Below are 23,460 nucleotides of genomic sequence, written 5' to 3' on the forward strand. Positions count from 1 at the left end.
TATGCATGTACTATGTCTACTATACAGTATATGTAAACTCTTCATTTCCATTGTCCAGCCATTCAGTTGCAAAAAAAATAAGAAAATGATTTGGGGACCCCCCCCCAAAATAATTTGGCGACCGAGGGGTCGCGACCCATGGGTTGAGAACCCCTGATTTAGAAGACATTTGCTGTTTTTAATGGGGTTAAGAATAAGGAGATGCTCAGAATAAGGAGACAAAATTACTCTCCAACTTAACCCATTCTGAACGGGCACCCATTTTGGTGTCAGCATCATGTCATGCTTTAGCCATTGAAAAATAGCAGATCTACAAGCTCATATCGCGCCACCGAGTGGCGCGATACGAGCTTGTAGGTCTGCTATTTTTTGAAAAATCGAAGAGCGACTGACATTTTTTAGAATCTGATCTCAGGTCAGAATGGGTTAATCAGACCAGTGTGTGTCCCAGTGGAAACCTCATATGAATCTGATCTCAGGTCAGAATGGGGGAAAATCTAAAAGGAAAATACAAGGTAATCAGAGAGCATTGTGGTTCTAACTCATGTGTGTATACGCGTGCATGTTGACGTGCATGTGTGTGTGCCTATATTGCAGGACCTCAAAAACTCCCAAAACAGGGATGAGGAACAGATGGCGGCGGAGCAAACAGCTGCCGCCATGGCACTTTTCTGGTGACATGCATGAGGTGTGTGAGTGCCAGGCCCTTCAATAGACCCTGCTGTTCTGTTGGGCATCGTCTGCCTTTGGACACTGATCCCACATCAGTGCTTATACTGTATAAGGTCTGAGGTTCAGCTACAATCACATTTTCAATGCAATGTGAGTTGTAAAAAGAACGTATTGGTTATTTAATCTTTTGATTTGAGAATGGATACAAGGATATACTGTCGATGGTGTAAGTGCTGAAATGTACGACAAAGTATATAGCCTAAGCGTGCCTGAGGTGGCTATACCACAAGCCTCCCAGCACTTCCCCAATCCCCCAAAACATCTCACTTAACCAGACAGGGACATAATCCCAGTTTGACAGCATGGCCAAATGCTGAACGCCCACTTTAGTCACAGTTTTATTTACAAGACCATTGACTCTCAACGTTAACAAACCACCACATTCCAGGAAGAATCCCGTAAACCATGACTATGGAAAATTAATTAATTGTATAATGAATTTCCATTAGGGTTCAGTGTCGACATGTGGGACATGAAGAGCCGGGATTCGAACCGCCGACCCACATATCAATGGACAACCTGCTCTACCTCCTGAGCCACAGTCGGCCCAATATATATCTGCTTTTTGAGAACCATGCGTTGTTCTGAAATCTAAACCGCCTTTCAAAATCCTAAGAGTTTTCTGAAAAACATTATGTTGCCAACATGTTATGTTGTTGTAATGGTTTAAATGTTTAATCCCCCTCGAAACACTGACAATTTTCAAACATCTTTCCAACCATGCTTAATTTTTGTTTTTCCTAGAAATAGCTCGTCACACAAAACTCCAGTCTCACAAAGCCTTTGACGTGACGACGGCCTCAATGTTATTTTAAGCAGGTACCAGTTGAAAATGCAGTTGACTGGCCGTGATGCCAAATGGCCTAATACAATGAATATTTTAGTTTCTGACATAGTTGAACAATACAAAATTCATGTTGTTGTACAGAGCCTAAAATGACTCCTATAATGATATTTGCATATCATCTATGAATGGAGTTGAAAGAGTCACAGAGTATAAATATCTTGGTATTTGGATTCTTGAGAGACTTATTTTTAACCCATTCTGACCGGGCACCCATTTTGGTGTCAGCATCATGTTATGCTTTAGCTATTTAAAAATAGCAGATCTACAAGCTCATATCGCGCCACCGAGTGGCGCGATACGAGCTTGTAGGTCTACTATTTTTGAAAAATCGAAGAGCGACTGACATTTTTAGAATCTGATCTCAGGTCAGAATGGGTCAATCAGACCAATGTGTGTCCAGTGGAAACCTCGCATGAATCTGATCTCAGGTCAGAATGGGTTAAATCCCTAGACTCTGTCTATCACTCATGGAATCGATGTATTAGCTATGGTACTCCCCATCTTATAACAAGGTTGGATGGTCCTCCCTGACAGAGAGACAACTGCATTGGCACCTGTTCTTGTATAAAGCCATGCTTGGAGATCGTCCTAAATACATCTCATCGTTTCTGAAATAGGACTCTATAGAACCCTACCACACCAGATCAAGTCATTTCCCCAAATTCAAGGTACCACAAGTTAACTCTGAACTTGGTTAGATCTGCTTTTGGCATTTGTGGCCCTAATACATGGAATGACCTGCAAACTATTCAAATTGACCACATTGATACCCTTGGGTCATTTAAAACATTGGTGAGCATACAGATCCCCACAATATGTAACTGTTTTTAGATCGTTTTGAAATTTGTCTTAGTTTCTATTTGTATGTAATTCACATTTATACCCTTTGTTTTCCTTTCCCTGATCTTCTGGTGTATTGTGATGTTTTTTTATATTACTCGACGACACTGAAAATTTGTTTAATTACTCAGTGTAATTATGAGAATAAATAAAACTTGAATGAATTATTAATAATTGTGAGCATGAATAACATTCAGAGGGAGACATTGATTGGCCCACAGTAAATATTGTCATCGCCCGTCTTAAAAACGTACTTAGTTTTACTTAGTAAAAACAATTATACAAAACCTAATAATTCATCAAAAACGATACATATTTTAGCCATCATTTCCCTCTATGCCAGTAGTCCTAGAGTAGTGTGCTGGTGTTTACCTGCAGCAGCACATTGCCCTCTGGCTGAATTTGGATGTTTTCACGTTTGTTTTGGTTGCCCTAAAACATCCATGTCTACCAAAACAACAGTGAAAACATCAAAATACAGCATCCTTTTTGTTGTAGGTTAACACTACCACAGCGGCTGATAAGAGAGAGAGAGAGAGAGAGAGAGAGAGAGAGAGAGAGAGAGAGAGAGAGAGAGAGAGAGAGAGAGAGAGAGAGAATGTAGGCCTACTTGTTTTGTTATGAAAATCGCAGGGCAAAGACACTGTGCTTTTTAAGTTGAATAGTGTGTGTGTTTCATAACAGTGTCACTGTCCATGGTGCTTAAGGGTAGCCTACTTTCGTAGTCTCTAGTCTAGAGTCTAGACTGCAAAGGTTTGGGAACCACTGGGTCAATAGGCTACACTGTGATTATTAAAGAGAGAGAGAGAGAGTGTGTGTGTGTGTGTGTGTGTGTGTGTGTGTGTGTGTGTGTGTGTGTGTGTGTGTGTGTGTGTGTGTGTGTGTGTGTGTGTGTGTGTGTGTGTGTGTGTGTGTGTGTGTGTGTGTGTGTGTGTGTGTGTGTGTGTGTGTGTGTGTGTGTGTGTGTGTGTGTGTTTCACCACTACCACTGCTGATGAAGTTGGAGGTTGCCCTGACTAGAGTACAACACCTCTTCTCCAACGTTCATCTGGCATGTGAAACACTTAGTGATCTAAATGACAGTGTAGTTCACTGTGTGAGGAAGTGGTTCGGGCTCAACGCCCACACCACCAGAGACATTATTTTCCAGTCCAAACAGGATGGTGGGTTTGGCGTGCCGAACGTGGAGTGGATATATAACGCCACAAGGCTGGCTCACTTGATAAACATGCTGAACAGTGATGGCACGACTGTCAGGGAACTTGCTATAGATCTTCTCTGTTTCTAGATATGAAACGGCGTAAAGTGCCCCTGGCAGCAGAGGGCGAGCCAAGTTTCCTGGGGTTTAGAAGAAAGCCCCAACCTTAAAATGGACTCACATGCTACTGGGTTTGGGGTGTCGTCAGATTGGCCTGACCTCAATGACCTCTGTGTGAGAACTGGAGTATCTCTGTGCTGCGTTCGACCTGACTCTGAATCTGTAGAAGTTTCTGAGGACATTATTACCAACTGTTCGATCTCAGTAAGGAGGACTGTATACTGTAATTGATACGGAACACCATGTATCACCAGTCAATGCACGGAGGTACCTTATAATGCTACAACAGCAAAAACAACAACAACACTGGACTGGTTTAAAACTACAGGGGAAGCCAGCTTGCCTTCCCGATGCAGACCACACCGTATCTCATACAATATTCAAGAATTATGCAGTCGATGAGGACATAGTCACCTTTACAGTCAAAGCCAGATTACAGGTCCTCCCAACCAGACTCAATCTCTCTCTGTGGTAAGCTAACACGTTTCCTCCTCATTGTCTGCACCATGACCACACTCCAGTTACAGAAACACTGTCACATATTCTTAATGGCTGCTATGTATATAAGGGAATGTACATTGCTAGGCACGACAGGATTGTTGACCTATTAGCTAAGGACATAAGTTCATATGTTTCATCATCTGCCAAAAATGTATAAGCACTCACGTGTTTCAACTGCCATGTTCATGCACAAAAATGATGCTTTTTCAGATGTCACAGCTAATACACCAGATATTGTTGTTGTTGATGAGGACAGTAGAGAAGTGACCATTTTGGAAGTGGCATGTACATTTGACCAGTCTGGAAGAGGCATTCCTTACCAAGGTGCTTAAGTACCAGCGTCTTAAGGATGCTATTATACAGCTTGGCTACAGATGTAAACTACTTGTGTTCATATTTGGAAGCCTCGGTAATGTCCACAAATCAGTCGTGAGGGGCCTGCAGATTGCAGGCATGCATGCCCAAGCTGAGAGCTAAGGCATCGGCAAAATTCTGTTCAGTGTCTGCAATAATTGGCAGTCGCCATATATGGAGAAGGCGATGCTTTCTGTACCCGTGATCTGTATCTGAAGCACTTGTTGTAGAGTTTTCTCAAGTTTGCGCATCCACTATTGTTTGTGTTCAAGAAATTTCTTGTAACATGTGAATACAAATAAAGATGTTACGTGTGTGTGTGTGTGTGTGTGTGTGTGTGTGTGTGAGTGAGTGAGTGAGTGAGTGAGTGAGTGAGTGAGTGAGTGAGTGAGTGAGTGAGTGTGTGTGTGTGTGTGTGTGTGTGTGTGTGTGTGTGTGTGTGTGCAAAGCGGCCTCTGGGCAATGGGAAGGGGAGAGGCAAATATCCCAGTGGTAGCCACACAGGCTGCAGACAGACAGTGCAAAGCAATGCAGCAGAGAAGCAGACAGGGAACTACATGGCGCATATACAGTTATTTGACACGTTTGCAATGATCGAACGTCACTTGATATGACTTCAAAACAAACGCGGCCGAAACAGCGCAGCGCAGCCAACGCAAAGCCACAACAAAGCACAGTAATTGAACCACACACAGAACTGTGTGGTTGTGACGCACAAACATACACGTTCCTAAAATAACAATCAGACTAATATGGGGGGTGGGAGAACACAACGGAGACAGCGCTTCTTTCACCTGACAAATATCATGTGATCATTTATTGTTTAAAGGACAACTTTAGTTTTTTTCAACCAAAGTTCATGTTTTAGGTTGTTATTAGAGAAACCAAAAGGTGAGTGTTCATTTTCTTTCATTTGCTGCTTTCTTTCGTTTTGGGGATTTTAGCAGTTTTTGACAGGGGGGCGGGGGCATTCGAGCATGGGGCTAAATATGTATTTTTTAACAAAATATGATGGCGATTAATTTTTTTATTATTTACTATAGTCCTAATAAACCCCAAGAAATTACATCTGGCCACAAAAGATCACAGGATCTACTGAATGTGACAAACTGACATATTGAGCCTATACACACAGTATAAGCCTTCCCCCAGTAGGCTACCTTCACATTCAGTAGATCCTGTGATCTTCTGTGGCCAGATGTAATTTCCTGAGGTTTATTAGGACTATAGTAAATAATAAATAAATAAATCACCATCAAATTTGGTAAAATAAAAATACATATTTAGCCCCATGCTCGAATGCCCCCGCCCCCCTGTCAAAAAGAGCTAAAATCCCTAAAACGAAAGAAAGCAGCAAATGAAAGAAAATGAACACTCACCTTTTGGTTTCTCTAATAACAACCTAAAACATGAACCGTGGTTGAAAAAAACTAAAGTTGTCCTTTAATGATTATTCTTATTCTTATTACTATTATTTATTTATTTTCACATCAAATGTTTTATGGTCATGATTCACCGTGATCCTGGATAGCTTGATTCTAGGCTTAAACAAATTGATATAATCTTTTTTGGAAATATTTTCTCTATGGGAAAAATGTATGGGGTCTGGATCAATGGAACCAGAAAATGGCCACCACTGCTATGCTAATTAGAAATACTTGCCATTAATATAGTGGTTGCAAAGGTATTCTTTGAGTCCCGTGGTGGGAGTTTCTTTTAATGAATATTAAGTAAGTTGTCATTGTAAACATATCGGTATCAGAATCGTCATTGGCCGATATGATAAAATGATGGTCATAATTTCAATAAAGTGCGTCACTAATTCACATGGTTAAATGCCAAAGAGGCCAAAACATGTGTTCTAGTAGATCTGACCAGCATGATTCCTCATTAGTGCAACAGCAGATTTGGTTCAGATTTTGCCCAGTTGTCTGTTGATTCAGGTTCAGACCCAGACTAGTTAAGACTCATCAAAGTCAACCAATCTGCAGGCCCAGATGGTGTCGAACTAATGGTTCTCGTCCACAGCAATCACAGTAGTTCTCAAACCTTTTTCATGTGGGAGCCCCAAAATTATGTTTGGCCGCGGACCCACATTATAGTAGAGGATATTATCGTCAAATACATCTAAAAAAAATGGAGTTCGTGCCAGCGACCCCAGAAGAGAAGATTTATGTTCAAACATATTCAAAAGATACCAAACGACAGCTCGCCGCACGGTACAAAGTATTGCACTGTGAGCTTGTAGATCTGTTGTTTTTGAATGGCCAACAGAATGGTTATTAACTGCAAGGTTCAAGTGGTTAAGGTCTGTTCTGACCAGCTTTCTGGAGTCTTACAGCGGCTTTCATTCACCCAGGCATGTGGAAACCTCTTGCATTATATCCTTATCCCTATAAATGCCAGGGAAGAACTTTTCAAGTTCTAGGCATGGGGTCCCCGGGTAAAGTTTGGCCACATACCAGCCTTTTTTCTTTTTTTCTGAGATGTTAGATGATGAGCCTAATCAGAAGTCTAATTAGTGAAATTAATTGATATAAAATCTTGCTGCTGTGATTAGCAGTGCATTAGAGTCAGGCGGTGGGGCGCGCAGTGGGGTGCCCCCAGGATGCGTTGGATCTGGAGCTTTGCAACAGAACTCAACATACAGTAATAAGCTACAGAGGAGATTATGTGACGGAAAAGGAGATGTGGAGAATGGGCAGTGTGGTACATGCATTTACTTAAAGGAGCATTCAGTGATTTGGGTGATTTGGAAGCAAGATGTGCACATGCACGCACGCAGGCACTACAGTGGGGGGGGGCATGCGACAGGCCAACAGCACACACGCTCGATCATGATTGGCGGAAGGCCCCTCTCTATCCTGATTGGATGAAGGCACCTAGTCAAAAACGAAACCTACGTTTTTTTTTACCCCAGGGGTTAACTGGGGACATGAACTCCTTATATGGTCAGCACACTCTATAGTAGGGAGGATTATCACAACAAAACAAAATGTGATATTTGAATTAAGTGAAATCACTGAATATACCTTTAAGTACTGTACTTTTTTTTTAGGTATTTGTACTTTTCCAATTTCCAATACTTCTACTCCATACATCTTCTACATCTTTATCCCACGTAACCCCTTTTTTCACCCAGTGTCAATTATTAATCCTGGGCTTTACACATGTCCAAGCAGCTTCTTCCCCTCCATCAGGCGCCCCGGAAACCCATGTACACACAGACACTAATCTAGAAAAAGTGCCCTTCTGGGCACAGGTCTCCGCCAGGAGGATAGGAGTGTGTGTGATGTTTGGCAAAATGTTTTAGGAGTAATATAAACATGTATGGCAAATCTACAGCGATACCCCAGGTTTGTTATACTTCCAAGTAATGGTTGATACTTAGAATGTTTATCTTGGAATGCCTGGATGCATCAGGTGTATTTGGGATGTTAGCAAAGACATCGCATGCACAGCTAAACCGATCTTTATACATTGCTGCACTGGATGGCACATGCTTTCGAACTGCATCAGACACTAGGTCAACAATCCGGTCGTGGCGAGCAATATATACGTTTTTGTATGCACTGCATCCATTTGTTATAATGTGTGCGATGGATTCTAGGTGTTGTTCAGAATCATGATGGTTTTATACAGAGTGGAGTGTGGGTGTCTGTCGGGATACCAGATTGACAGATTGTACTTGGTTGGTAATACTTGTAGTCTTGCTTTGATGGTGAATTTTAAAACATCCTCCCCAATAGCAACATTTTTGTACATGGAATGTGAAACAGAGTCAGCTGAATCAACACAGGCCAACTTTCCCTGCAGTCGAAGGCCACGCCAATGTTCTTTGGCTTCAGTCTGTTTCGTGCTAAGCAGAACCCTTCTTTCCGTTTCTTCCTGTAGTCTAGTCTAGTGTCCCCTCCCTGGTGGGTGAGGGTAGCCTCCACTACCACGCTGGAGTCTGTAATTAACCCATCAGAGATGGGCACATTTTCGTTGTTTTTTTGCCCATTTTAGCTGGACTCCTGTTCGATGGCAAAAGTCGTTGAGATCTGGCCAATCAGACCAGACCCCGAAGCCCTTGGCTTGTGAGTCCAGTTTCCCAGAGTCTTTCCTCCTAAAGCCTAGGAAGTTATTCTGGTCTGCAGCACACACACACACACACACACACACACACACACACACACACACACACACACACACACACACACACAGGACAACAATAACACATGTACTGTATGGGCTGTATTTTGCGTGTCTTAAGTACCAGGTCTTATTCCCTAACTTGAGTAAACTAAAGACCTGGAGGCGTGGTCAATGTTCTTTGGCCACTCAGAATAGCCAAATGGCATTGATCACGCCTCCAGGTCTTTAGTTTACTCAAGTTAGGGAATAAGACCTGGTACTTAAGACACGCAAAATACAGCCCATATGTCTCTTAATGAGGAATTACAGAAGGATGTATCCTGTATGTATGTGTGTGTGAAATGGATGTATTGAGAGAAGCAATGTGTGTGCAGGTGCGTGCACGCATGCGTGTGTGTGGGTCAAAATGTTGACATTGGTGTGTACATGAACATAAGGAAATATAAGGCACTTGTAGTCAATCAATCATCATCAGTCAACCATAGTCTATCTCTCTCTTCTCTCTGTCACGTGTCAAGTTCACTCTCTTTAATTAACACCCCCCTTCCACCCCCACAGGCACGCACACACACACACTGTGTTTTTTACAGGACATTTACAGGAAAGCGCTCCATAAAAAGGTACACACACACACAGGTACAAATAAAGTAGCTTTGCCAAACACTCAATAACCCACATAAGTTTCAAATTCACATGCTTGCGCACACACGCACATTTCTCATTAATGTCACTGCTTTGAAGTAGCAGTCTGCTGACGTCTCTCTCTCTCTCTCTCTCTCTCTCTCTCTCTCTCTCTCTCTCTCTCTCTCTCTCTCTCTCTCTCTCTCTCTCTCTCTCTCTCTCTCTCTCTCTCTCTCTCTCTCTCTCTCTCTCTCTCTCTCTCTCTCTCTCTCTCTCTCTCTCTCTCTCTCTCTCTCTCTCTCTCTCTCTCTCTCTCTCTCTCTCTCTCTCTCTCTCTCTCTACTGGATGGAAGGAGTCTGGATTTAAAGGTCTGCTGCAGTGGAGGAAGGGGAGCTAGTATAGGGTCTACTCCTGTCATTCACAACACCCCAACGGGGAGACTATACTGTACGTGGACGACCAGAGTAAGACCAGCTTAGACAAAGTGAGTCTCAAAGTTATGAACAAGGACACGCTGGTGCACGTACAGGATATTATCTACATACTGAATCAAGCAACTTAAAAACTGTCTGGAGTGGTAAAGAAATTACCCTGATGTCAGAGTGCCCCCAAACATATTTGAAATTGCTTCCCATCTCCCTGCCTCCACTTTACTGTACTCCACTACCATTATTTGAAAGCTTCAGTTACTAGTTATTATAGTTACTACAAAACATGCATTAACACTACGAAGTCTGAAAAAAAATCACTACTACTCAGTCGGCTGGGGGTCAGGGGGACCGTGTTTTTGGTGCGATTTGATTGGCCACTCTCTCCCCCACACGTCCCTCTCCAGCTGGAGAAGACATTGTTCAAGCCTGCATCCCATTTCCAACGAATTAAATCATAATATGTTTCTTAACACATGTTTTCACTCCTAAAATGTATAAAACTAATAATACATGTGAAAAATATATATTTTGCCGTTGCCCGTTAGTACTATATTGCAACATAGCCATGGAAGAGTGTCACGTTTGCTGCCTTTTGTTGTTATTTTTTTCCTTCCAAAAGAGCAAGATCACTTGTCTTTTCTTGTGTGTTATCGATGTAATTAATATATGTCACCCCACGCGATGTACAGACTGCTTGACTAGGCATGTAAACATGACATAATTGTATTAATGTTTAAGTGTAATGATGTTATTGACCGGATTGTCCGTAGTCCTCCAGCCGTTAGCTTACAGTTGCTAATATTATAAGCTAACAACATTACTAAAGCCAATGTATTGCATTAAATGCGGCCTGTCCGCGGTAAATTACTTATACAAGTGAGTCGCGTTATATTTACCTAAATTACCAGCCAAAGTACATTCCAAATAAACAATTATTAGCCACGTTATGTTGTTATATCAGTTTAATTAATAAAAAAACATCGTTCAGAATACGGCCGTTAGCACTGTGAATTCAACATCCGGTGAGGAGAGGATACGGTTCGTGTATGTGTTGTGTATGGAACTCAGCGCATACAGTGGCTTACCGGATGTAAGCCTTGCACACTAAATAGACACTAAATAGAAAGCCTGCAGCCTGGTGATACAAAAAATAAACTCCACACGTGAAATGCACTGCATGTTGAGGAGAAACACCAGCTCAGCTGCTGTTTATAAAACATCGTGCAGTTATTGAATTCATGAACATTTGCATGCTTCCCTGAGAGGGAGAGAGAGAGAAAAAGTTTACAGATAAAGAAGGACGGACAGAGGCTGAACTCTTTTGACTGACAAAGAGCTGGCGATATTGAGCCTATATGCCAGAACAAATTAATCCACAGCAGCATGCCTACATAAGTTCCACGTCGCTTGCAGAAAGAACTGTTCTTTTGACTGACAAAACATTTAGCGGTTCGGGAGGTCTATCTGGTTGGAATTATTCAAACACTTTTTATTTTGTATCGCGCATCGGCAAGCGTTCTCGCTTCATGGAAAGTAAATGTCGGGTCGAGTCTAACCGAGCATTCAATAATAATAATAATAATAATAACAATGATAATAATCATTGTATTCATATTCCTATTATCTTATCAAAATAATAAACAAATTCCAAGTTAATTAACCAGCCAAACGTATATGATTTAATTCGTTGGACATGGAATGCAGGCTTGAACAACAACAATGCCGTCTCCAGCTGTCTTTTGTGTGTTCTTTTTTTTTCTCCACCCCTACCACCATAACCACCATAACTCGCTCATTTTTTGCTCATTTAAAAAAAATCAAAATACCATGTAAACTATGGAATTGGGGCTTTCATTTGGTATATAAATCGGTTGTGTAGGCGCTCTCTACGAAACGATATCAAGTGAAAAGTAAATGTCGGGGAATCACCATTAACACCATTATCAAGCAGCGCAAACAAAAGACGAGAGGGGGAGAAAGGGTGACGGCGGTCGATTGGGCCGATTATAGTCAGACTGAGTAAGAGTAATATATGCCTAAAATCATATTTACAAAATGTTTCAAATGGAAAAAAAAACAGAGATGATTTCAACCGAATATTTAGACAAAGTCATGCAAGGGGAACTTTCTCTGGACTCCATGGGCTAAGAAAATAAACGTTGAAATTTCAAATTCGGTCAGAACGGCTGCTCAGACTTCCTAGTGTTAAAGGTTTTATGACATTCATTTTCATTTATTTTTCTTTTTTCTTTTAGGTTTTATGACCTCAATTACACCCAAAAAACCTGAACTTTGAACATTCAGTGGATTTTCTGTGGTCTGAAGTTTTCTTTGGGGTTTTTTGGGCCTTTTGAGCTACAATGAAAACAGGCATCTGCTGGCAAATCCCATTGACATATATGGGATTTGCAGTAGGTGATGTCACCCCAGATCACAGAAAATCTACTGAATGTTAAAAGTTCATGTTTTTTGGGTGCAATTGAGATTAGAAAACCTAAAAAAAAACAAGAACAATTCCAAAACCGTTTTTTTAATGTCACAATCCCTTTAAAAACTCACAATACATTGCATTGTGAGCTTTTAGATCTGCCATTTTCAAAAGATTTTTCATACATACATAGAAAACTTGAAATACTATTGCACACGAGTACATTTTGAATTCCGGACAGTGTATTTCTACGTTGCAGTATTGACACATTTTATTATTATTATTATTTTTGTAATTCTTTATTTAGGGACATCCACAATCATATACAACCATTTTTTCAAATAGTGTTTCTTTGTCCACAGGTTATTTTAGTTTTTTGTTTTCATTTTTAGACAGTAACAGAAAATAAATAAAAATAAGACATAATGGGAGAGATGAATGGATGTGTACAGAAATATTAACCCATTCTGACCTGAGATCAGATTAAAAAAAATGTCTTCTGTGTCAGTCGCTCTTTGATTTTTCTAAAATAGCAGACCTACAAGCTCGTGGCACGCCACTCGGTGGCGCGCTATGAGCTTGTAGATCTGCTATTTTTCAATAGCTAAAGCATGACATGATGCTAACACCAAAATGGGTTCCCGCCCAGAATGGGTTAAAGTACAATACAATATAATACTCATAGGAAGACATAAGAGAGTATTTGAAGCTAAAAAGAGAGACATACGTAAGACGTATATCATTCATTCCTTGCCGCTACAAAATCTGGTCGCAACGGTCAGGGCCAATTTAGTCAGGGGCCGTGGCCCAGGGGCCCTAATTGGCTCTCAGGGGCCCTTCTGGGAAACTGAGCCGCGTGGTACTGGGTTTGAGGGCCTTCATTGGCCGTTGATTGTGATACATTTAGGTTAAAAAGATGATAAAGGCCCAGGCCGTAGCGTAACGGTCTGGGCACCGGACTGGTGATCCAGTCGCGGTGTGCCGCGGGTTCGACTCCCGGACCCGACACGGCCTTTACCGCATGTCATCCCCCCCATCTCTCTCCCGTTTCCTGTCAGCCTACTATCTGTCCCTTAAAAAATCAATAAAGGCGTAAGCCGCAAAAAAAAATATCTAAAAAAAAAAAAAAAAAAGATGATAAAAAATGTAAAAAACCCAGAAGATTCTGCGTGCACACTCGCTATGGCGGGGGCCCCCCGAAATATCGCCGGCCCAGGGGCCCCTCATGGGGGTTAATTTGTCCCTGGCAAACGGTATAACATAATTCCACCCAGTTAGAGCAAAACTTTATCAATTTCTCCTTCTGTAGTCTGAGAGAGAAAGTGATCGGTTCCATATTATAAATATCATTTACTATATCTATCCATTCTTTTAGGCTCAGGAAGCAACCAGTGTCGTGTAAATACTTTTCTATATGCAGATATCTTAAGTAAAAAAATATATATATACTTTTTCCACCACTGCTCTTACCCACCCTCGCCTCACTCACTCACCCCCCCTCCTCCTCCTCCTCCTCTCGTTCTTGTGATGGGACTTTGGAGGGAGGGAGGGGCTGAGGGGGGGGGGGGGGTTTGGGGATGCATGGCAAGACCCATGGCAGGGATTAAGATGATGAAAAGTGGCTGTGGCTCATTTTAATATAGCAGAAAGGGAAGATGTCGACAGACATGCGTCAAAAGAGACAATTATTATTCAGAGCACACATCGCTGTTTTTGGCGGATACACAGACAGACAGAAAGTAGAAGCTATAATACCAGCATGAGAGAGAGAGAGAGAGAGAGTACTAGATACTTGGCTAGATCGGATATTTTCAGAGAACGCTTTCCGCACAATAACAGAAAACTGAAAGTACACTAGCACAGGGGCCCTGAGGAAGTCCGCTCAACCATATGTGGGGTCAAGTGGTTAAACAAGACCTAAAGAGAGAGACAGGAACACCAAGTGATAGTGTCCGGTAGAGTGCTAAAATGCTGAGAGAGGATGAAGTCTGAAGAAGAGCCTCGTGCTCCAAACATCACACGGATCATTCTCCTACCATACAATCTCATTTTAACCTGACCTGAGATCAGATTCATACGAGGTTTCCACTGGACACACACTGGTCTGATTAACCCATTCTGACCTGAGATCAGATTCTGAAAATGTCAGTCGTTCTTCAATTTTTCAAAAAATAGCAGACCTACAAGCTCGTAGCGCGCCACTCGGTGGCGCGATACGAGCTTGTAGATCTGCTATTTTTAAATAGCTAAAGCATAACATGATGCTGACACCAAAATGGGTTCCCGTTCAGAATTGAGCAAGAATCGTGCAGCACTAAGTTGGCCGTCCAATTCATTTTAGTTAGTCTTTTTTGTTACAAGAGAATTAGACTTTAAAAGACAATATATATATATATAAAGAAAATGAGAATCATGATCTCAATTCTTTGTGGAGGAAAATCGAGATTCACAATATGAGCAAGAATTGTGGAGCAGAGTATGTGCATGTCGTTGCTGTCTTTTCAGTGAGAGACAGACAGACAGAAGGGACGCAGGAGAGAGAGAGAGAGAGAGAGAGAGAGAGAGAGAGGAGGAGAATGAAGAGATATTAAAGCAGTGCTCCTCATATCTGTAATTCAGGCAGAGCAGAGCATGGCCTTGAGTGAATCCAAACGGCTATAACCTGCGGCATTATTCAGACCGATATAATTACACACCTACTGACTCTCTGGCCATCATATCCTCGTCATCGGGCAGAAGCCTCGTATCTTCATGTTTCAATTAGTTTCACACAAAAGTAGTGAACAAATACCAGACCTACAAGACGTCACAATGCAATGCGTTGTAAGTTAGGAGACAACGCCATCAGGTTTGGAGTGCATTCATTCCAATGGAAGAGCGCTGAACCGTTCTTTGGCCCCGTGGTCACTGAACAAAATATTGAACCCCGATCGTCACAAGCCACACAATATTCCCAAGCGGGAAGTCCTGCAATCTCAGCTTTGACCACCAGGGCGACGACGTCACTGTTCTATACCGCAGTTCTGGGGGCTTTGGTTTTAACCACTTATTGGCCGGAGTCCATCAGGGCTCTACACACTAGCATAATTATTTAATTTCTTTATTAGGAATAACCCCTGAGATCAATATCTCATTTTCAAGGGGGTCACAGATTACAAAATGCATACATTCTTCGTACATTTAAGAAATGTCACAGACTATAGTGTCTTTTCCGTTTCCTGTTATTGTGCCCGAAAGAAAGCAAATCGACAGAACAGCAGATTGACAAGCAGCTTAGCTGGGTTTAAAGTGTTTAAGCCTGATTTACTGTACAAAATTAGTCCTAGTGTCGCTCACTGATACCACATACTCACAGTGCATCGCGACGCGACAGGTGGTGAGCTTTGTAGATTGGCTCTTTTCAATGTGAGACACCAGTCCCGCAAACGAATAACTATATCAGACATTAACAGTCTCCTGCTGTGTGTATACAGCTGTCCTGGTTACATATCTGTGTGTAATGTGGATTAAACCAGCTTTGTTTTTTTTGTCTTTTTTTCCTTTCTTCTACTGGCACCATGCGCAGTCTGTGCCTGCGCGTGCGTGGAATAGCTATACAGAGGAGTGAGTGATGCAGCGAGTCGGGCCGAGCATAAAACACACACACACACGCTCCCATGAGTAGGCCTATACACATTGCTTTTTCAATACAATATATCTCAATACCACACACACACACACACACACACACACACACACACACACACACACACACACACACACACACACACACACACACACACACACACACACACACACACACACACACACACACACACACACACACACACACACACACACACACACACACACACACACACACACACACAGGTGCCCGTTGTTGGCCTGTCTGTCTAGCTTCAAAAGCTGGGTGAGTGAGAACTTTCTCAAGCTGAATGAGAATGAGACAGAAGTTCTCATGATTGGTTCTAGTGACGAGAAATAATCAATGATAAGTAGACTTGGCAACCTGACTGTAGAAAGTAAGAGCACAGTAAATAACTTGGGGGTCATAATTTATTCCGAATTGAACTTAAATACACACATTAATCATGTTACCAAGATTGCCTTTTTTCACCTTAGAAACATTGCGCGAATCAGAGCCTCTGTGTAGTTGGACGATGCAAAAGCCTTTGTTTTCTCTCGGCTTGATTGCTGTAATTTACTGTAATGCAATTTCTTTCTGGCCTACCAAAGAAAACAACTGACAGATTACAACTTTTAATCTAAAATATATTTCCAAAATATCAGCGCAGCTTTCGTTCAACTTTGACCCCTCTATCACGTCATGGAACTATTTTTTGGGGCGTAGTGATATGGACACAACAATATTTTAGAAATAGGTGAACAATACAAATGGCTTTAGTTTTGTGGATTCGTTTACTTTTAATGCGTGACCCCCTGTGCCCCCACACAAAATGACCGGAACTACTTCATATTTCACCAAAACCAGAGCAGAACTCCCACCACGGGACTCGGGCAATCAATTAATACAGTCGCAACCACTATATTATTGGCAAGTATTTCATACAGCTTAAATAAATAAAAAATCGGAACCATCCCTTTAATCTCCATATCTGCATATATTGAGCTGGCCAGCAAATCTCTCAAATCTCAAAACCGTAGATCTCCATATATATATATGGAGCTGACCTGTTCTAACATTCCATATGTTGATTTGACCTCAACCAAACCTGTACACTCAAGACACGCCCCATATAACGGCCAGTAAAAGCGCCAGCGCTCGCTCAGCAGTCTGCCATCTGCCGTCGCCCAGGCGGATGCACGCACGTGAGGTTCTCAGGTCCATTAGGGAGTCTTACTGGTTATCTTCATCATCATCATCATCATCATCATCAACCAAGATCCAAGGCAGACCAAAGTCATCAGCACAGGCCAGTAACGTTGCCATGTGTTTACATAACAAGACAAATCATTTCCTTCTATAATGGCAGTTATCAGCTACTGGAGATTGTGATTATTTTTTACCCCCCACTGATGTTTTTTGTGCGGCTGCAGCAGGGGTGAAAGCCCCAACCAAATGTCCTTTGTGGACAATAAGTACTGGTTTGAGTACCGGTATGTGTGTTGGTGTTTACATTGGTGATTTGGTCTCTCGCTGTATTTTGGTGTTTTTCTCTGTTTGTTTTGGTTGTCCAAAAACATCCTGTCAACCAAAGCAACAGTGAGAAAAGACCAAAATACAGCATTTTTTTCCCTGCAGGTAAACACACCACACTACTTCAGTGTTTGATAACTGCTCGTATAGTAGGGAAATGCTCAACAGCTCTTTAAATAGCACCCTGTCACTGTCCATGAACCAAATGATTCCAGGCCATACTCTACGCAGAAGTTATGGCAAATTAGGAAAGTCTGCCCTTACCTATATATCTGTCCACCAGTCTTCTGTTAAGTCAATCCACAAGAAATCGTTTAACCTAGAAATCCAAGGATCCACACATGGAACCAAAAGTCTCAGTCTCTTCTTATGTGACTGCCAAAAACAGGCTCTGCAGGCGGCCACATAATTGGAAAGAAATGAGTTATGAGGCCTCTTCCTTACTTCCTCTACAGGTGGTACCAATGATACTAATGAAGGCTCTGTTCCAGTTTGTGTAGCACAGTGGTTCTCAAACTGCTTTTTAATTCCAATGACCTCCATAACTCCTACAAATGGAACCAAATGGACCCATAAAGGGCCAGGGTGCAAAAATGGGAAAAATACTGGAGAATTGTTCAGCACCATGTAGCTTTGCTTTCGAAAGGTGCTTTATAAATAAAATGTACTTACTTACTTACACCAGTCACACAGTCCTATTACCTTGACTGCCAAACAGTGGCAGGTCTCCCTACTTAACCCATTCTGAACGGGCACCCATTTTGGTGTTGGCGTCATGTTATGCTTTAGCTATTGAAAAATAGCAGATCTACAAGCTCTACGAGCTTGTAGGTCTGCTATTTTTGAAAAATCGAAGAACGACTGACATTTTTTTTAATCTGATCTCAGGTCAGAATGGGTTAATAATGAAACTGTCAGGATGTAATAGACTTAAGCAATAAGCCACGAGAGGTCTCAGGTTACCGGGTATTTTACACTGCCTGGGAGCGTAGGCAGACCCGAGGCGCAGCCGAGGGTCTTCTACCTCCCAGCCAGTGTAAAATACCCGGTAAGCTGGGGCCTCGAGTGGCTTATTGCTTTTCTAAAACGGTTACAAACATATAGCAATATGAAAACTATTAAATTCACAAAAGTATCTACGCTTTGTGTCACCAGAGCGAGCGACCCAGAGCCAAAACACTTCCTTGTTTTGCTCCGCAAGTAGCCTATGTGACGGGAGAATAGCGCTTGATGTATTTACGGGGCTGCCTGGAGCCACACATTCACAGTCATATCAGCCGGGCGGTGCTTAGACGCCCGCACGGCATGTGTTTGTAAAGCAATCAAGCGCTCCCCTTCCCCAGTTCAGCTACAAGGCTGCAGTTTGATACAAAGTGATTGAAGGAGTGGGTTATGGGTGAAATTTACACCGGTCACGTGACGGTAACCAGCCAATCAGAATGAAGTATTGGGACTACCCGTTTTTACCTGATCTCAGGTCAGAATGGGTTAAATATAGGCTAATCCCATCACAATGGACTGTGCCCAACCTGAATCCAATCCTCAATTTACCAGTTAATTTCCCAATGTCCAGAGACAGCAATTTACAATTCACGTACACATTTCATTCTCACATATTACTCAACAAATGATCCACACAATAAAATAAACATTAGAGTACTCAATAATTTCCCACTTTAGCCTACACACTAAACCACAGTTGGTATAGCTCCCTACACAAACCCACAGTTGGTACTGTATGCTCCCTACACTAAACCACAGTTGGTATGGCTCCCTACACTAAACCACAGTTGGTATAGCTCCCTACACTAAACCACAGTTGGTATAGCTCCCTACACTAAACCACAGTTGGTATAGCTCCCTACACAAACCCACAGTTGGTATAGCTCCCTACACTAAACCACAGTTGGTATAGCTCCCTACACAAACCCACAGTTGGTATAGCTCCCTACACTAAACCACAGTTGGTATAGCTCCCTACACACTAAACCACAGTTGGTATAGCTCCCTACACTAAACCACAGTTGGTATAGCTCCCTACACACTAAACCACAGTTGGTATAGCTCCCTACACAAACCCACAGTTGGTATAGCTCCCTACACTAAACCACAGTTGGTATAGCTCCCTACACAAACCCACAGTTGGTATAGCTCCCTACACTAAACCACAGTTGGTATAGCTCCCTACACTAAACCACAGTTGGTATAGCTCCCTACACAAACCCACAGTTGGTATAGCTCCCTACACAAACCCACAGTTGGTATAGCTCCCTACACAAACCCACAGTTGGTATAGCTCCCTACACAAACCCACAGTTGGTATAGCTCCCTACACAAACCCACAGTTGGTACTGTATGCTCCCTACACTGGAGTCAACACTCAATCACTCGTTGTTTGTGTGTTTACATTCCTATCCTGGGGGAAGAAAAGAACACAGGAAACGTATTACAGGCTGTATGCATTGTCAGTGTGGCAGGGTGAACTGCCACAGAGAGCATAGAGTTGTAATATACAGTATCTACAGTAAAGGGCGATCACTCACGCCCCTCCTATTAACTTCAGAACATCACAATGTATTGTGAGACATGTCCACCGTTGACCGCCTGACCAAATCTCGCGATAATGCCAAATCAGAAAGTTTGTGGCAGAAACGATACATGCCGCTGTTTAGATGCCCCATCTCTCTCTCTCTCTCTCTCTGTTTCTGGCACAACAGCACCACTTTTGCCCCTACTGGTACTCATAGTCACATACATAGTCACATAGGTTAACACGGACATTGCTGTTCTTTGGAGTGGCTGCACCACTCAAAAAACTGTGATTTCTCTTGTTTTATGTCCCTGAAACCGATAAAGGGATATTTAACTTTAACATATTTCGGGTCATTTTAATGTCTATATACTCTGGCATAAAAGAGCAGCCGAGACAGTTCTTAAGTTACTTGAGTCAGTATTTAGATCATTTTGATATTCATGTTAACAGACACTAAACCCATTGTAAACTCGCTCACTTTAAAAATTTTAGATGAATTTAAAACACCCATTTTACCTTTGTACTTTACCCGGGGGTGCCCTGGGCGTAGCCATTACGGAGGTGTGCCATTAAAGGGACACTTCACCCTTTTTGCAAAAAAACGACGTTTAGAAGCTTTAGATCACTTTCCTGGGGGTATTTATGTGTGTAATATGTGGTTTTAGATATTTTAGATTGTAGCAGTGAGCCTGTTGTCTCTGATGTCATGGACACTGGTCTCACTACCTTCCTGGACTACAATTCCCATAATTCTTTGGTGCACTGCTCCTCCTTGTGGATAGGGGGAGAGCTGTCTTACTGAGACAACATGTAGTCCAGGAAGGAAGTGAGCCCAGTGTCCATGACATCAGAGACAACAGGCTCACTGCTACAATCTAAAATATCTAAAACCACATATTACACACATAAATACCCCCAGGAAAGTGTTCTAAAGCTTCTAAACGTCATTAACATATATTTTTTTGCAAAAAGGGTGAAGTGTCCCTTTAAGCGCAGCTTTATACCTCCGCACTGATTAGCTACACCTGGCCTACAGGGCACGGTGCCATGGACTCATCTATACTTTACTATATTAGTACACATTTTGACTGAGCAATGTCCACTTGAGTACGGTACAGTTGAGTAGCATTTTCACAGGTGTACCTATATACTTTAATTGGCAGAATTAGCCAGGGTTCGAGTACTTTGTTCACCAGCGCACTGATCCTTACCACAGCGACACGCAATACGCACTGTGAGTAGGGAAACACACCGAGGGGGGGGCAACAAAAGGTGCCAAGCCGAAACATGCGTAATAACCATAGACTGTAAAAAATATGGACAAAGCGTTCCCCGGGTCTAACATGGACGTAAAATGAAGCCTGTTATTCCTGCACTGTAAGTCGCCATCTTTCTAGATCCGTTTTGGCCCAGCTGGCCATTGGCTGGCTCCGTTTTGGCCCAGCTGGCCATTGGCTGGCCCAGACAACGAGGCGGGACTTCCCCCCTTCTTCTCTGTTGGTTTTTATTTTGACTCGAGTGGGAGGGGAATCCCGATCATAGACTGTAACGGTAGCCACGCCCCTCAGAACATACGCGACTTTATGGTCATTTTTTTAATTAATGGGACCATAATTTTCCAAAAAGAATATTATGACATTAGAAATGAGACTTTAAACTAGTGACTGGAAGCAGAAAGTATTCATGACCATGTTTATTAAGGTAATACAGTCTAGGTGAAGTTGGGCCCAAATACATGGACTTCTATGGGGCTATACTATGGGTTTTTCTGGGTCCAATGACAGCGCCACAACAGGCCATTATATGAACTACGATTTCCTTAGTGGCTTCACAAAATATCTGTCTGACTGACCCCCTGGTAATAACGCACGCCCAAGCGGTGAAAGTAACCGATCTGCATATCACGCTCTCGTCGGGAGGCGAGAAAGGAAACCAAATCGTCAGCGACGTGACGTCCCTGCCTTAACACGGACTCAATCACTATACGATGAGAGGACCGTATGGTCAAATGGAGACGGCAGAAGACAAGGCGCACATATTGTGCGGTTGTTGTTGTTGCTGGACCAACTCGCTGGTTGTCAGTGAGCTCTGGGAGGGGTGCCCAGAAAAGGCACAGCTGCTAGCCGCTAATATAACTCACTCTGACTTCATTCAATTTGTTCTCTCGCTCGTTCACTTCACACACCCCGCCACCACGTCCTGGCTCTGACGCTGCTATGTGGTGCACCCCTCTGCTGGAGTGTGTTGGATTGGTAGAAAAGAAAGAAAGAAAGAAAGAAAGAAAATAAAGACCATTACTGCATTAAAGTGAAAAAAATATATAATATAAAAACTGGTCAAACATCAGCCAAATTGTCAAATAATATAAGAAAGAGGCAACATTTTTGAATTTTCCATATTTATCCGTGGGAACCGAAAATGTCACGCGTCAACTTCTACATTCCAAGTGCTTGTCGGGGGGTGGGGGTCAGTTCAAATATGAATATTTTTTTAGTAGCCTTGCGTATATAGCCAGCCTTCATCTGCATTTCAATGCATATTGCCCCAGACAGATTAAGTCTGACCCCTCTCAATTGGGGGAGGACTTCACGGTTAACGGCGACTATAACTATAACCAGGGCCCCAGTATTCAAAATATGGGGCAGGATATTACGGAGGAAAAGAATGCAACGCTGAGAGGGACGAGACTAATTTGATATTAAGGTCGCTATGCGAGGCTATACATATTGAGACCTTTAGATTGTGTCATTGGGTCATGTCTCACCTATAGACACAGGATCTCTGGATCTGACCCATCTGATCATTTTGACCTGGATTCCATTTATCCCCTGAGAAAGCATTGCAGGCTCTATTCGGGCCAATGGTAAAAATGTCAGCAAATGCGCAAGCCAACCTGGTTCAACGTTGCATGCAGCTTTAAGGTCCCATGTGTGTGTGTGTGTGTGTGTGTGTGTGTGTGTGTGTGATGGATGGCCGTGGTATCCCTGGCACCGGGCCATTAGTCAAGCACAGCATCAACACAGCCTCCAGCTTGCTGCAACCAGAGAGGGATTTGTGGATGTTCCAACAACTCCTCCTCCTCACTGGGGAAAGCCTGTAGAGGCTTTAGCCACTTATAAACACTCTAGTGCAGTGCAGTGCTTCTCAAACTTAAATAGCCGACGTATAGACAATAATGGACGAACGGGGATACGATGATTGTCATGCTGTTTAAACACATATTACTGGGGGGACCCCCTGGGAACCAACCCAAGGATATCCCTGGGGGGTCCCTGAACTGGGTGCATGTGTTTGGTTTGACGTATACTAACAGTCCCGACCAGGCATTAGTCCGACATGTACCATAACCCAAAACCCAAACCCTAAACCTATACTGACAGGACGCCACGAGTTAGTTTCAACCCATCATCATTTTTAACCTGCCACGCATGTCGGGAGCCACGGGTGAGTTTTAACCGGCCACGTGTTAGATGTAAAACCGGCCATGCATGTCGGCAGTGACGGTGTCGACGGGACTAATGCCCGTCGGCCCATTCTGACCTGAGATCAGATTCATACG

This window comes from Protomyctophum parallelum (assembly GCF_964188405.1).
Source record: "Protomyctophum parallelum genome assembly, chromosome: 1".
NCBI lineage: Eukaryota > Metazoa > Chordata > Actinopteri > Myctophiformes > Myctophidae > Protomyctophum > Protomyctophum parallelum.